This window comes from Euphorbia lathyris, chromosome 3 (assembly GCF_963576675.1).
Source record: "Euphorbia lathyris chromosome 3, ddEupLath1.1, whole genome shotgun sequence".
Lineage (NCBI taxonomy): Eukaryota > Viridiplantae > Streptophyta > Magnoliopsida > Malpighiales > Euphorbiaceae > Euphorbia > Euphorbia lathyris.
The window spans coordinates 104,704,700-104,721,297 of NC_088912.1; the positions used below are offsets into that span (position 1 = coordinate 104,704,700).

Sequence of the window (16,598 nt, forward strand, 5' to 3'; positions counted from 1 at the left end):
GAATCCCCGATAGACCAATGGTCGGGGATGGTTAATGCGATCCTCGCCCCATCCCGTTTACAGCCCTACCCGTAATGGGTATGAGACAGGGTACCTGGTACCCATTACCCGTCAAAATATTTTATATATTAAAAAATAGGGATAAGGTTCTAAAATAGGCCTATGGTTTTTGGAGAAATATCAATTTAGACTCCACGTATAAAATAACATCAATACGGGCCTAACATTTAACAAAAAGTATCAATTTAGGCATTGGACACGTCATTCCTATTACTCCGTTAAGTTCTGATTTCTCCCTCCATGTATAATTAACAAAACTTAACGGAGTAATATCAATGACGTGTCTCGTTCCGTTATCGATGCCTAAATTGGTACCATTTTTTACACGTTAAGCCTATATTGGTAGGGGTGGGCAAAAAAATCGGTCAAACTGGTAACCGAACCGAAAATCAGCGAACCAAAAAAAGCGGTTAACCGAACGCATGGTTTTCTTAATGGTTAAAAAAAATAGATAGGTACCGATTTCGGTTTCGGGTTAGAATGTTCAAAAACTACGGTTAACCGAACCGTTTAATAAATATAAATTTTAAAAAATATATAGGTCATTTGATGACAAAGGCAAGGCAAATATAAATATAAATACATAGATTATACTGCTTTATGTTGTAATAAGTACTTTGACGAAATATTATTTACATTTCTTTATGTTTTAAATGTAAACTTGATGGATTGTTTTTTAGTTCGGTACTTATGTTTGAATTCTGAACTTTTATATAAATTTGTTTCGTTTGAATTTTTGAAATTATGTGTAATTTAATATTGTTTAAAAATTTAGGTCTAGGTAAAAATTATAGTTAACCATTGATTTTTGGTTAACTAATGAGAATTGGTTAAAAATCGTTAACCGAAAAATCTAACTGAAATTAATGGTTAACCGGTTGTATGGTTAACCGATTGACATGAACCGATTTCGGTTTGGATGGTTAAAAAATCGTTGATAACGGTTCGGTTATTTTTTTAATGAAACCGGTTAACCGAACCGTGTCCACCGCTATATATTGGTGTTATTTTGTACGTAGAGCCTAAATTGATACTTTTCCAAAAATCATAGACTTATTTTGGTACCTTATCCCTAAAAAATATTATTGTTGTTTAGATGTAAGATGTGGGCTTCAAACCCCAACATTTTGTTTTTCAACTATTGAGTGATATCATTCACCTACTTTATTCTTATTGATTAAGGTTCAAATTTTTAGATGGATGATTTATTAAATTTATATTTTGTTAAATTTATAATATTTTTTGTTTTATGTATTGATTCCTAATGGATAAGGGTACATGCGAATTAAATAGGACGGATATGGGATGTAAAAGGTATGGGATGAACCCGTGGGTACCCTACCCATTCTCATCCCTACTTACAACACGTTTGGTTCACCGTCCGGTTTATGGTTGCTAATATACTCTACTGAATTAGTTGAATTTTATGGTAAAAAATAGTTGTTTTAAAATTTTACCAAATATTTTTTATGTCTTTACTGTTGAAACACCGTTCCACAAGATTTTGATTTGACAAAATCATCCATGATTAAGGGACAATTAAATTTAAGTGCTTTGATTTAATTGTACTAATCTGTTTGTTCAATGTTGAAGTATAAACGTAAATACAAAAGATATAAAAAGTAAGACAGGACAAAGTCAGCATGAGGTCAAAGGACAAGCTGCGTAGAATTGAACTCAGTACCAAAGAATAGAAGCCTGAAGTTCAACAAAGCTAAGTGGAATGGAACTCGGCATCAAAAGCTCTCTTACTAGTTGTCGTGCAAAACAAAACTGACCAAAAAGGGAACTCAGTATAAGAGTTAACAATAAATGAAGACAATGAGTAAAGTAGAGGATAAGTAAATTCTCAGGACAGCATGAGAGATCCGTTCACTAGAAGACAAGTTTTGCAAACCTTCTGCACCAATAATTGAATCCTCGGAAATACGTAATAGACACATTCCAAGATGTATGGGTCAATGGATTATTACTAAAAGACAACTGCCGCAAAAAGACAACGTCTGCGGGAACAAGACAAGCCTGACGCCTGAAGAATTCAGAGGATAGGATTGGCCTGCAATATCTGAAGCTGACCAGAATCTGTCTCCCAAAAGAGCCGTTTTGGAATCAACGGCTAAATCATTTCAAATGATCCTCCTACAGGTCTTCATCTATATAAAGACAATCAAACCTCTTGGATCATTGCTGAAGTACAAAAAGAAAAATACAAGAGAGAAAATTACAAGTTCAAAGCACTTCAAAACAAGAAAAAGATCTTACACCCATTTTCTATTCCTGTGTAAATGCTAGATTGATTGTCTGTAATCATCTAAGATGTTCTTCTTTTGAAAGAGAACAAACTGTATCAATTGAGATATTGAGAGTGTGTGCTGAGTGTTTGGTTGTAAACATTCAGTGGTAGAGAAATCTAAGTACCGGGTTGTGGTGCTTAGTAGGAGTTGAGTAGAAGAATAGAGGACGGTACTCTTGCATATTCAACTGCCTTGTAAACGGTTTGTGCTCTACCTTTAAAGAGCTCAGTATTGGATTCCAAAAGCCCGGAGGGATTCTGGGGACTGGACGTAGGCAGAGAGGCCGAACCAGGATAAGTGATACTGAGTAATTTCTAACTCTCTATATATATATATATATGCTTGTGTTGTCTGTCATATTTACTCAGCATATAAACTGTTAAATGCTGACTCTGAGTAAATAGGAAGTGCTGAGGTGGAAACTGACCACGCAAGTGTCAATTCCCATCTCTCAAAGTAAAACAGTCTTAGTCAGCATCTAACTAAAGCTGTCTTATGCTAAGCTCGCCCGAGCTGACCAAAGCTGAGTTGATCAACTTATTGAAATAACTAAGTCAGCAAGATTAATTAGCGAAAAAGTTATATTAGTTCCTAACCCCCCTGGAACTAATCACACGGGACCAACAAGTGGTATCAAAGCCAAAGCTCACTACTCAAAGATCTAACAATCTTGAGCTGATCCCGAAAAATGGGTGAGAACATCACTCGTTTCCTTCCAGGGAACCAAACAACATAGATACTTCCTGAGGGATTATCTATTAGTCGGCTGTTAAGCCCAAAATATACCTAAAATATCATTAACATTTACATCATTTTTATTACGAATTTGTGTTATTTATATCTGTTTAGATTACTTTTACTTTCGAATATCTTTCTTTTTTGCAAGGTACTTGAATATTTGGTAAAATCCAAATAGGAACGAAAAAGGATCTAAAACAGAAGAAAAACCCTTCAAAAGGAGTCAAAGACGACGTAAATCGAAAGCGCCAAGTCGAGGACACGAACGAAAGCAAGAAGTAAGAAAACCTGCCGGGCCGCGACAGTGGATCCCAGACCCGCGGCCGCGACACGCGCGGTACAACCAATTCTCCCCTTCGTCCATCGCTCAGCTCAGTGCTACATCATTCACGGCCGCGGATTACTATCCTCGGTAAGTGCAGAAATTCACCAAGAGCATTTAACAAATGGTGAAAATCCAAGAAACGCGTTCGTTCAAGTGGATAAAGACGTCCTTTCACAACGGACACGACTCTTAACCAACGGATACATCACTTCAAACACAACCCTTCAACATCTATAAATAAAGAGTTGATGTTGAGAAAAAGTGTAATGAAATGCTATAATATAGATATAGAAATCAGAGCGTAGAACTTATGTCGAAGTTCTAAGTAAAAACATTTCGAGAGTTAGAAATTAGATTCTGTACAAAACAAGATGAGGTACACATATTGTTTATAGTTTAATTACAACTCAGTAGCGTTTAGACATTGTTCCAGTTTTAATTTGCATCATGGTAGTGGCCGACCGAATCCCTATTACGAAGTTACAGCGAGAAGATTGAGTAAAGTGTTCGCCCCCGAGCCTGACAACCTCCTAAGGAAACCCAAGGAAGCGGAACCGATCAAGCCCTTCACTTGCACGCCCTCGAAGAACTCGATGCTCCTTATTCTCTGTAAACTTGTATCAATTTATATTTCATCTAATAAAGTCTGTTCTATTCGACAAATCGCTATGCAGCACTTATGGTAACCAATCCAATATAAGTGAGGCTGATGTTTTCATTAATATGCACTTGAATTCAAAATCATTACAAGGAAACTTTGTTGAACACTTAGGCAAATTATCATCTCGAAAGAGTGTTAATTTGAGTAAGGGCAACTATCCCGAAAGGGTTTTTTCGCGTTCAAAGCCAATTAATTAGAGGTTCCGTCATTTATTTCATCATCATAATAATACAAAGTTTAAGTTGTTTTCTTTGCTTAATGCAAATGAACAGATTCATTCCTTTTTCTAATAAGTTCTAAATGTTCCTGTTTTGTAAAATTCATCCTTAAAATCAGAAGATCTTTCTAACAATCGATTTATTCTAAATATATAATCTTATTCCAGCATTTTTAAATACTCAAAGTTTTCAAATTCAATCAAATAAATTTCCTAAATTCAATTAATCCAATTTTCACTTTTTATTTACATTTTATAAATCTAACAAGTTCGAAATTAAAGATTCAAAAATAAGTTTTTCGTTAAAAAAAGTATCTCTGTGGGATCGATATTTTTATTACTACAAGCGAAACCGTGCACTTGCGGAAATCGCTCAACAAGTTTTTGGCGCCGTTGCCGGGGAATACGCCAAAATTTTTTACAAAATTTTTATTTTTCGCATTTTATTTTCGAATCTAGGTTTATACATTATTTTTATACAACTTTTATATTTTATTTATTTTCAGTTTTATAATATATTTGCTTTCAATTTTGTTTTGAAGGTAGTTTGGCTCGTGTTACAATTTCAAGTTGATGCGCAGTTCACGAAATTCGGGCACGCCACCAGATCCTTTTGATCCAGAAATTGAAAGAACACTTAAGAAAAATAAGAAAAACAACAAAAACAAAGACAAAACACCCTTAAAAACTAAAGTAGTCCAGCCAGAAATTATGGCCGATCCACCGACACTTATGGATTACGCTAGGCCAGGAATGGCCGGTGTAACTAATAGTGTAGTTAGACCCCGTATAAACGCAAATCAATTTGAAATTAAGCCTGCTTTGCTTAATATGTTGCAAAACAACGTAACGTTTTACGGATTGCCTAACGAAAACCCTAATGCACATTTGACAAATTTCTTAGAAATTTGTGACACTTTTAAAATTACTGATGTAACAGCAGAAGCAATCAAACTTCGCCTCTTTCCTTTCACTTTGAAGGATAAGGCAAAAATTTGGTTAACTTCTATGCCTGCTGCAACATTTGAAACTTGGGACCAATTAGCCCAAGCATTTTTACAAAAATATTTTCCCTTAGCAAAAACTGCAAGAGTCATCAAAGAGTTGACATCTTTCACACAAAATGATAATGAAACTCTTTATGAAGCTTGGGAACGTTTTAAAGAACTTCAACGTTTATGCCCACACCACCAATTGCCAGATGCACTTTTAATGCAGACATTCTATAATGGATTAAATCCTACGACTAGAGGTTCATTAGATGCTATGTCTGGATGGTTATTTATGAAAAAGACATCCGCCCAAGCAAGAGAACTTTTGGAGGAAATGGCAATCAACAGCAGTATGTGGCCCGCAGAGCGTGGACATATACCAACGGTGAAACCATCATCCTCATGTACATCATCGGTTAAAGGTATAATGAATCTTGATCCTGTAGCAATGTTACAAGCCCAATTTTCTGCCTTATCGCACAAAATTGATAAATTTATGGCACCATGCGATCCTAATGATCCGATCCAGAGACACATTGACTACGAAGGTATGAATGAGATAGAACAGGTAAATTTTGTCCAAGGACAAAACCAAACTACTAATCCTTATTCTAATACTTATAATCCTGGATGGAGAAATCATCCTAACTTTAACTGGAAAGATGGTAATAATAATAATAATGCAAATGCTAATCAATATCGTATAAATAATTATCAAAATCAAACAAGAGATACGATTAGCACTTTATCTTCAAAAATCGACAAATTTATAGATGCTATGAATGGAAAGGTAAGTAATCAAGACGATGGTTTTAAACGGATCGAAAATAAATTCGATCAGCTTATCAAAAACCAATCATCTAGCATCCATAATTTGGAGGTTCAAATTGGACAACTTGCTAAATCAATTCCATCCCGCAAAGAGGGAAGTCTTCCCAGCCAAACGGAAGAAAATCCGAAAGAGCATGTTAAGGCTATCACTCTTCGTTCGGGGAAAAACTACTTAGGTCCGGATATGCCCGGAAATTCAACTTTACCTGGAAATGATTTACCAATATCCAAAGAAGATACATTAAAACAAAAAGATACACCAATTGACTCTAATCCGAAACCCTTTGTACCAAAGCCACCTTTTCCACACAGGGTCCGAAATAAGGACCATGATAAACAACTGTTATCATTTTTGGACAAACTTAAAAATTTACATATAAATTTAACATTCATGGATGCGATTACGCAAATTCCTAACTATGGAAAATTCTTGAAAGATTTAATTTCAAAAAAGATTAGTTGGGAAGGAATTTCATCCATTTCTCTTTCTGAAGAATGTAGTTCGATAGTATCAAGCAAATTACCTACTAAACTCAAAGATCCCGGATGCTTTACCATTCCGTGTACATTGGGAAATATGGAATTCCCAAGTTGTCTTTGTGATTTAGGAGCTAGTATAAACTTGATGCCATTGTCTATTTTTGAAAAATTAGGTTTAGAAGAAGACATCAAGCGTACCAATATGGTTTTGCAATTAGCGGATCAATCCACTAAAAGACCATATGGTATAATTGAAGACGTTTTGGTAAAAGTTGACAAATTTATTTTTCCAACCGATTTTGTTATCTTAGATTTTGCTTATGATGCTAATTGTCCGCTAATCTTTGGTAGACCATTCATGAACACGGGACGTGCTCTAGTTGATGTGTCGGAAGGAAAAGTAGTTTTACGAATAGGTGACGATAAGATCGAGTTCGATATGAATCAAGCGATGAAATATCCTATGGAGGATTTCGCTTGTATGAAGCTTGATTTAATTGAAGAATGTGTTAATGACATTGTTCAAAGAGAAGAAATAATAGAACCTGTAATGGGTGAAGAATTAGAAGATAAGGACCCAGAGCCTTTGATTCGAGAAGATGGACCAGTTCCGCCTTCAGTAATAGTTCCACCTAAATTAGAACTTAAAGAATTACCAAACCATTTGAGGTACAACAAAGAATATTGGGCTAGTAGGGAAATTAACAAAATTTATTATGAAAATATTTCCGAAATAGGACCTAGTTTCGTAACAAGATTTCCTGACATTTAAATCATTTCATTTTTCTTTTATTATTTTTATTTTTATTTTTGTTTTGTTTTAGATTATATCATTTTAGAATTTTAGATATAGAAATATATATTCGAGTCATGATTAATTTTTAGGAATTTCATAAAAATTAGAAAATTCAGTGATTCTCAGTTGAGAATTTCAGATTCTCAGTTGAGAATTCACATATATGAAATTCTTAATGAGGTAGAAATATTTCTGGACTTATAGAGAATTTCAAATTCTCAGTTGAGAATTTAGGCATGGCTAGAAGTCAGGAAAATTTCTGGACTTGTAGAGGATTTCAGATTCTCAGTTGAGAATTCTGAGTGAAAATTGAAGGGAAAAATTTCTGAACTTACCGAGGATGAGGATTCTCGGTAGAGGATCAGGAGTTTAGAGTTTTGACAACTGATTTTCGCAGGAAAATCAGCGTGTCGCGACCGCGGGTCAGCATCCTCGGTCGCGACACGGGGGAAATTTTGCCCAGATTGAACCTTTTCTCAGCAGTTGTAACTATTCAGAATGAAACACTAAGTTTTTCTCATTTCTAAACGGTTTGTTTCATGCCTTTTCACTTCGAAACAACACCTCTTTTCGTCCTAGGATCTTATATATAGGTACTAGAGGTCCAGTTTTCTGTCACTTTCTTTTTCATCTCTATCAGAACTATCTCTGATTTTCTTACCATTCATAAAATCCAAACACTAAGTTCAGAACTTTTCTTCCTTACTCTTTCCAAAAATCATGGCTTCCTCAAACACTTCATCTAAGAAAGTTATTACTTCACGCAATAAACATGTGGATATATCAGAGCGTTATGGATGTAACTTTCCTATCTTCAATCACGATGAGGGAAGGCGCTTCCTGAAACTTCGATACACTTTCTTTGTTGGAATGCTATACATGGACGACTTTCTTAATGATCAATTAGGAATTAAGGAAGATATGAGTCGTTACATGGAGCGACTAGGATGGACCAGATTTGTCGATATGAAGTTTCCTATAATTGGAGACTGGGTGTTAGAGTTTTTCTGCACTGTGCGTTTTGTTAACAAGCGTCGTGTGCGTCTCAGTTTTCGTCGGGATGGCAAAAATTTCACTTTTGGATATCCTGAATTGCATACTTGGTTTGGTTTTCCTTTGAAGGATACTACCAAACGCCATCATGGAAGAGAAATGACGTCCACTGATATTTGGCGAATGCTCACCGGTATCTGGCCTTTCCACCCAAAACTTGCCTATAATAAGTCTTTCAATTCCAACTCTATACTATATTTGCATAAGTTTCTGAGTCACAGCCTGTTCGGTCGCACGTTCAGTAGTGTCGTCCAAGAATCTGATCTTTATGTCCTTGGCGATATATTTCAAGGCAATGTGGTTGATTCTTCAAAAATTCTGATGGAGGGTCTTGTTGCCGCATCTAGATCCAAGGCTAAGAAGGTTGGGTTTGGGAATATTATATGTGGAATAATTCTAGGGACCAAGGGAAGTATTTATGTTCCTTGGAGTGATGCTGAATCTTTCCCGATGCTAGACTATGAATTTTTAGAATTTGAAGGTCTAGTCAAGCGAGTTTTTCGATCCGGACCAAATTTTCTTTCTGCACCCGAACGACAAGCCTTCGTGCAGTTGAAAATTGATCGATTTAGGGCTAAGAAAATCCCGATTAAAAGGGACGAATTTTTAGCATAGTTTGTATTTTATATTGTTTGTAAATATATGTACATCAATGTTAATAAATAAATTTTCTTTTTGCACTATATTTCGATTTTGGTTATATGGTTGCATTTTAATTTCATGAATTTAGACCATTGAATCAATTAAATGCAAACTTAATCATTTCATTAACTAATTAATTGATTAATAATTAAATTTCAAGTTCCTAACATAAGATTCATTTAACTTAACTTAATGAATGCACATAAATGTTTCAATTAATTTTAATTCCAACCTTTTCATATTTCTAATTTTAACATTCATTAATTAAAGCATTTTCATTTATTTTTTTTTCATTAATAAGGATAAACCTTTGGTTTTCCTTATCATTTAATGATTTTCATTTATGTTTTAAGTACAGATTTCATTTTTCAAGAAGTTCAGGATATAATTTATCAAGAAAATGCACGAAATGAAGTAAATAAGCTGAATTTGGGTAGCCACGAGGTGATCCGCGACTGCGGATGCGCTTCCACGGTAACATCAGAAAAAAATCCAGAAAATTTCAGACACAAGATTCGCTACGCACCGCGATTCGCGGCCGCGAATGTTGGATTCTCGGTAACTTCAGATTTTTCTTCTCAAATTTCAGAGGATATGTTGGTTGAAAAACGCGATCCACGACCGCGACACGCGTAATTCAGGCACTCCAGGTCCGGTTTTAGACCTATTTTTCCATTCTTCCTATACCTTTCCTTTTCTATTTAACCTATACCTATTCTTCTTCCTATTCATCCTCTATTTACACATTTTCCTATTCAACCTCTAACTATATTAATTACTCTTCCTATTTCAACTATACCTATTCCAATTCCTATTTCTACTCTAACTATTTACCTTGTTATTCAAACCCTATATATACCTATTACCTACACACACCTTACATCACCTCCAATTTTAACCAATCCCCTACTCTTACCTCTTCCCAATACCTTTCTTTTACTTTTCCCAATTTCATCATTACCCTTTTCAATCACCTACACCTTTCAACTTCAAGTCTCCACCAACACCTCTACTTCATCTTCAACCTCAAGCTTTTCTCTCTTTTCATCTTTTTCATCTTTTTCTCTACAACCCTAACATTCATAACACATAAACACCACAACCATGCCTAGAGCAAAGCGTGTTGGACACAAGCCAGCTGTAACTGAGGCTAATCGCCTTAGGGTTAGTTGTGGGGCTTATTTCGACATTCATTCTGAAGAAGAAGTTGGACGTTTCAAGCACTTTTCACACGCTAATCGTAAGTTCGTGGATATGCAGTTTCTTGACTTTGATTCGGTAAGAAAGTTGAACTTCTCTACACAAATTACTGCTTTTATTGAAACTTTGGGATGGGAAACTTTTGCTTCTATGCGTTTTCCACAAATTCAAGAGTATGTGGTTGAGTTTTTTGTTACTTTAACAATGAACAAGAAGAGGACTGAAATTTCTTTTCGGAATAAGGGTATTACCTATACCGTTGATTATGAGGCTATGGGTAACATGTTTGGTTTCCCTACTAGTGACTTTTATGATAAGCCTCGGGATTTTGATAATAACTCTTTTTGACAAACTCTGTCTGACCAAACTTCTTTTGATTCTAAGAACACTTCGAGCAAGTTAATTAAGGATAATTGTGTGTTCTTCTTTCACAAGTATTTGAGCTTTTCACTTTTTGGTCGTGTTGAGAGTTCCAAGATTAAAGTCCGGGATTTGTTTGTCTGGGATTGTTTGTTCAAGGGTTTGCGGGTGGATAGCATTGGAATGCTTTTTGATAATTTGTATCGTGCTTCGAGGGCTCATACCACTCAAGTCCCTCTCGGTAATTTGATCACCGCTATTGTTTTGGGAGCACGGGATGAATTGACTAATTTTGATATGTCCGCCTACCATGGATATGTTCCAGTTTTGGACATTGCGGCTCTTGAGCGGGCTCATTTATTGGTTTCTGCGGCTCCTCCTGTTTTTATTTCGTATGCTACCCGTATTGCACATATTCGTGGCACTATGGGTGGAGGTGCTTCTAGTTCTCATAATGTAGGTACCGATGAGGAAGGAGCGGAGGAAGGTGGAGACGCTGCACCACAAGCCCAAGCAACCCAAGACACTGATCCGGTGGATTTAAGGCGGATTTTGAACCAAATCAACGCAAATAATCGTCAAATGAATTTGAGAATTGATGATTTGGTGGAGAACAATATGATGATGAATGACAACCTCAATACTTTGAGGCGTGAGCATCGTTCGACTCGGCATCGGATGCTTTCATTTTTCCGACACCGGAACGTGGAAACTTCACCAACACCTCCGGATTCCCCGCCACATGCCTAGGTTTTATCTTTTATTTTTATCTTATCTTATTTCAATTTCAGTTTCGTACATTTTTATATTTATTATGTTTCGTACAATTTCCAATTTCACTTTAATTTTATGATGAATGTTTTTGCTATATCTTTCGTTTATTTCCATTTGTTTTATCTTTAGTGTTTTATCTCCATTTTTGCCCCCATGAGGACATGGTCCAATTTAAGTGTGGGAGGAGATATTTACATATATCATTTTATGCAAACGAATGAATGAATGAATGTATGCATCACTTGTTTTTTTAAACTATAAAAGCAACATATATATTGCAACACTTTTTAACTATGTTGCAACTAATGACAAAAACTTAACATTTTTTTTTATGAAATATCATTTTTTTACATTTATCAAATTAATCATAAGTTATACATCTTTTATGATTATTTTTAGGTTATCCTTATCGATAGAAATAAATATTTCTATACGGGTAATATTTTTCAAAATATATTTTTCACAAATCTTCGACACGATTTTAAGTAAAATTGTCTCGCGTGAATGTATTTAAGTAAAAATTCTTTATTTTTAATCTCTATTTCATATCATGAAATTCATGATATAATAAATCTTATTTTAAATTTTCAATTAGGTTTATATGCATTAAATTGAACTAACAATTTTTAGCTCGGTTTTGATTTTGTCTTACAATAACACCAATTGAAGTTTTTTAAGGAAACTAAAGCCATAATACATGTTGAATTTTAAGTCAATATAGGATGAATGTGCTAATTTTCTTTTTCCCAAGTTATAATCAATAAATCATATTCTCAACTTTTGGCCACGATTGAGACCAACCTTATCACAATCGAGGTATGAAAGGGAAGAAATTAATAAGTAAAGCGTACTTTTGGCCACGATTGCGACCACCCTTATCACGATCGAGGTATGAAAGGAACGTTTAAATTAGAAAAATTAAGCGTGTTTAAAGTTTAAAGTAACGATTGCGTCCACCCATGGCATGGTCGGTACCTCTTAAGCAAACACAAAACAAATGCATATAAAGTTACGATCGAGACCACCCTTATCACGGGCGTAACTAAGCAAATAAATTAAACTTAATACTCATATATAATAATTCAAGTTTGGGAAAGGAAATTTGGTGCTTTGAAATGCCTTGAGATGGAAAACTCAATAACATGCGTGCTTACATCGTCCCGAATACTTCAATTTCAAAATTGAAATACAAGACGAATGATATATCGTATTTATACTAAGTTAGTTTGATATTTTGCGTATAAATATGCCAGGCGAAGTTAGTCTTTTCGGCTTAACTAATTTAAAAGGTAAACACAAAGATATATGTTTTATTTTTATAAAGAGATTAGTTAAGGAATAAATTCAGTGAAATTTTGCTCGGGACTAGCAAAAGATTAAGTGTGGAGATTTGTTAAGCCCAAAATATACCTAAAATATCATTAACATTTACATCATTTTTATTACGAATTTGTGTTATTTATATCTGTTTAGATTACTTTTACTTTCGAATATCTTTCTTTCTTGCAAGGTACTTGAATATTTGGTAAAATCCAAATAGGAACGAAAAAGGATCTAAAACAGAAGAAAAACCCTTCAAAAGGAGTCAAAGACGACGTAAATCGAAAGCGCCAAGTCGAGGACACGAACGAAAGCAAGAAGTAAGAAAACCTGCCGGGCCGCGACAGTGGATCCTAGACCCGCGGCCGCGACACGCGCGGTACAACCAATTCTCCCCTTCGTCCATCGCTCAGCTCAGTGCTACGTCATTCACGGCCGCGAATTACTATCCTCGGTAAGTGCAGAAATTCACCAAGAGCATTTAACACATGCTAAAAATCCAAGAAACGCGTTCGTTCAAGTAGATAAAGACGTCCTTTCACAACGGACACGACTCTTAACCAACGGATACATCACTTCAAACACAACCCTTCAACATTTATAAATAAAGAGTTGATGTTGAGAAAAAGTGTAATGAAATGCTATAATATAGATATAGAAATCAGAGCGTAGAACTTATGTCGAAGTTCTAAGTAAAAACATTTCGAGAGTTAGAAATTAGATTCTGTACAAAACAAGATGAGGTACACATATTGTTTATAGTTTAATTACAACTCAGTAGCGTTTAGACATTGTTCCAGTTTTAGTTTGCATCATGGTAGTGGCCGACCGAATCCCTATTACGAAGTTACAGAAAGAAGATTGAGTAAAGTGTTCGCCCCCGAGCCTGACAACCTCCTAAGGAAACCCAAGGAAGCGGAACCGATCAAGCCCTTCACTTGCACGCCCTCGAAGAACTCGATGCTCCTTATTCTCTGTAAACTTGTATCAATTTATATTTCATCTAATAAAGTCCGTTCTATTCGACAAATCGTTATGCAGCACTTATGGTAACCAATCCAATATAAGTGAGGCTGGTGTTTTCATTAATATGCACTTGAATTCAAAATCATTACAAGGAAACTTTGTTGAACACTTAGGCAAATTATCATCTCGAAAGAGTGTTAATTTGAGTAAGGGCAACTATCCCGAAAGGGTTTTGTCGTGTTCAAAGCCAATTAATTAGAGGTTCCGTCATTTATTTCATCATCATAATAATACAAAGTTTAAGTTGTTTTCTTTGCTTAATGCAAATGAACAGATTCATTCCTTTTTCTAATAAGTTCTAAATGTTCCTGTTTTGTAAAATTCATCCTTAAAATCAGAAGATCTTTCTAACAATCGATTTATTCTAAATATATAATCTTATTCCAGCATTTTCAAATACTCAAAGTTTTCAAATTCAATCAAATAAATTTCCTAAATTCAATTAATCCAATTTTCACTTTTTATTTACATTTTATAAATCTAACAAGTTCGAAGTTAAAGATTCAAAAATAAGTTTTTCGTTAAAAAAGTATCTCTGTGGGATCGATATTTTTATTACTACAAGCGAAACCGTGCACTTGCGGAAATCGCTCAACAAGTTTTTGGCGCCGTTGCCGGGGAATACGCCAAAATTTTTTACAAAATTTTTATTTTTCGCATTTTATTTTCGAATCTAGGTTTATACATTATTTTTATACAACTTTTATATTTTATTTATTTTCAGTTTTATAATAGATTTGCTTTCAATTTTGTTTTGAAGGTAGTTTGGCTCGTGTTACAATTTCAAGTTGATGCGCAGTTCACGAAATTCGGGCACGCCACCAGATCCTTTTGATCCAGAAATTGAAAGAACACTTAAGAAAAATAAGAAAAACAACAAAAACAAAGACAAAACACCCTTAAAAACTAAAGTAGTCCAGCCAGAAATTATGGCCGATCCACCGACACTTATGGATTACGCTAGGCCAGGAATGGCCGGTGTAACTAATAGTGTAGTTAGACCCCGTATAAACGCAAATCAATTTGAAATTAAGCCTGCTTTGCTTAATATGTTGCAAAATAACGTAACGTTTTACGGATTGCCTAACGAAAACCCTAATGCACATTTGACAAATTTCTTAGAAATTTGTGACACTTTTAAAATTACTGATGTAACAGCAGAAGCAATCAAACTTCGCCTCTTTCCTTTCACTTTGAAGGATAAGGCAAAAATTTGGTTAACTTCTATGCCTGCTGCAACATTTGAAACTTGGGACCAATTAGCCCAAGCATTTTTACAAAAATATTTTCCCTTAGCAAAAACCGCAAGAGTCATCAAAGAGTTGACATCTTTCACACAAAATGATAATGAAACTCTTTATGAAGCTTGGGAACGTTTTAAAGAACTTCAACGTTTATGCCCACACCACCAATTGCCAGATGCACTTTTAATGCAGACATTCTATAATGGATTAAATCCTACGACTAGAGGTTCATTAGATGCTATGTCTGGATGGTTATTTATGAAAAAGACATCCGCCCAAGCAAGAGAACTTTTGGAGGAAATGGCAATCAACAGCAGTATGTGGCCCGCAGAGCGTGGACATATACCAACGACGAAACCATCATCCTCATGTACATCATCGGTTAAAGGTATAATGAATCTTGATCCTGTAGCAATGTTACAAGCCCAATTTTCTGCCTTATCGCACAAAATTGATAAATTTATGGCACCATGTGATCCTAATGATCCGATCCAGAGAGACATTGACTACGAAGGTATGAATGAGATAGAACAGGTAAATTTTGTCCAAGGACAAAACCAAACTACTAATCCTTATTCTAATACTTATAATCCTGGATGGAGAAATCATCCTAACTTTAACTGGAAAGATGGTAATAATAATAATAATGCAAATGCTAATCAATATCGTATAAATAATTATCAAAATCAAACAAGAGATACGATTAGCACTTTATCTTCAAAAATCGACAAATTTATAGATGCTATGAATGGAAAGGTAAGTAATCAAGACGATGGTTTTAAACGGATCGAAAATAAATTCGATCAGCTTATCAAAAACCAATCATCTAGCATCCATAATTTGGAGGTTCAAATTGGACAAGTTGCTAAATCAATTCCATCCCGCAAAGAGGGAAGTCTTCCCAGCCAAACGGAAGAAAATCCGAAAGAGCATGTTAAGGCTATCACTCTTCGTTCGGGGAAAAACTACTTAGGTCCGGAAATGCCCGGAAATTCAACTTTACCTGGAAATGATTTACCAAAATCCAAAGAAGATACATTAAAACAAAAAGATACACCAATTGACTCTAATCCGAAACCCTTTGTACCAAAGCCACCTTTTCCACACAGGGTCCGAAATAAGGACCATGATAAACAACTGTTATCATTTATGGACAAACTTAAAAATTTACATATAAATTTAACATTCATGGATGCGATTACGCAAATTCCTAACTATGAAAAATTCTTGAAAGATTTAATTTCAAAAAAGATTAGTTGGGAAGGAATTTCATCCATTTCTCTTTCTGAAGAATGTAGTTCGATAGTATCAAGCAAATTACCTACTAAACTCAAAGATCCCGGATGCTTTACCATTCCGTGTACATTGGGAAATATGGAATTCCCAAGTTGTCTTTGTGATTTAGGAGCTAGTATAAACTTGATGCCATTGTCTATTTTTGAAAAATTAGGTTTAGAAGAAGACATCAAGCATACCAATATGGTTTTGCAATTAGCGGATCAATCCACTAAAAGACCATATGGTATAATTGAAGACGTTTTGGTAAAAGTTGACAAATTTATTTTTCCAACCGATTTTGTTATCT

General features: G+C 35.0%; 2 non-coding genes across 2 annotated transcripts; both read right to left on the reverse strand.

The window, feature by feature from the left end:
• Window positions 1-5,384: 5,384 nt before the first annotated feature.
• LOC136225081 (small nucleolar RNA R71) lies at window positions 5,385-5,491 on the reverse strand. Its single transcript, XR_010686817.1, has one exon. It is a non-coding gene; the product is annotated as a small nucleolar RNA R71 (small nucleolar RNA).
• A 9,585-nt stretch (window positions 5,492-15,076) lies between these two features.
• Window positions 15,077-15,183, reverse strand: LOC136225082 (small nucleolar RNA R71). The gene has a single exon (XR_010686818.1). It is a non-coding gene; the product is annotated as a small nucleolar RNA R71 (small nucleolar RNA).
• Between the last annotated feature and the right edge of the window lie 1,415 nt (window positions 15,184-16,598).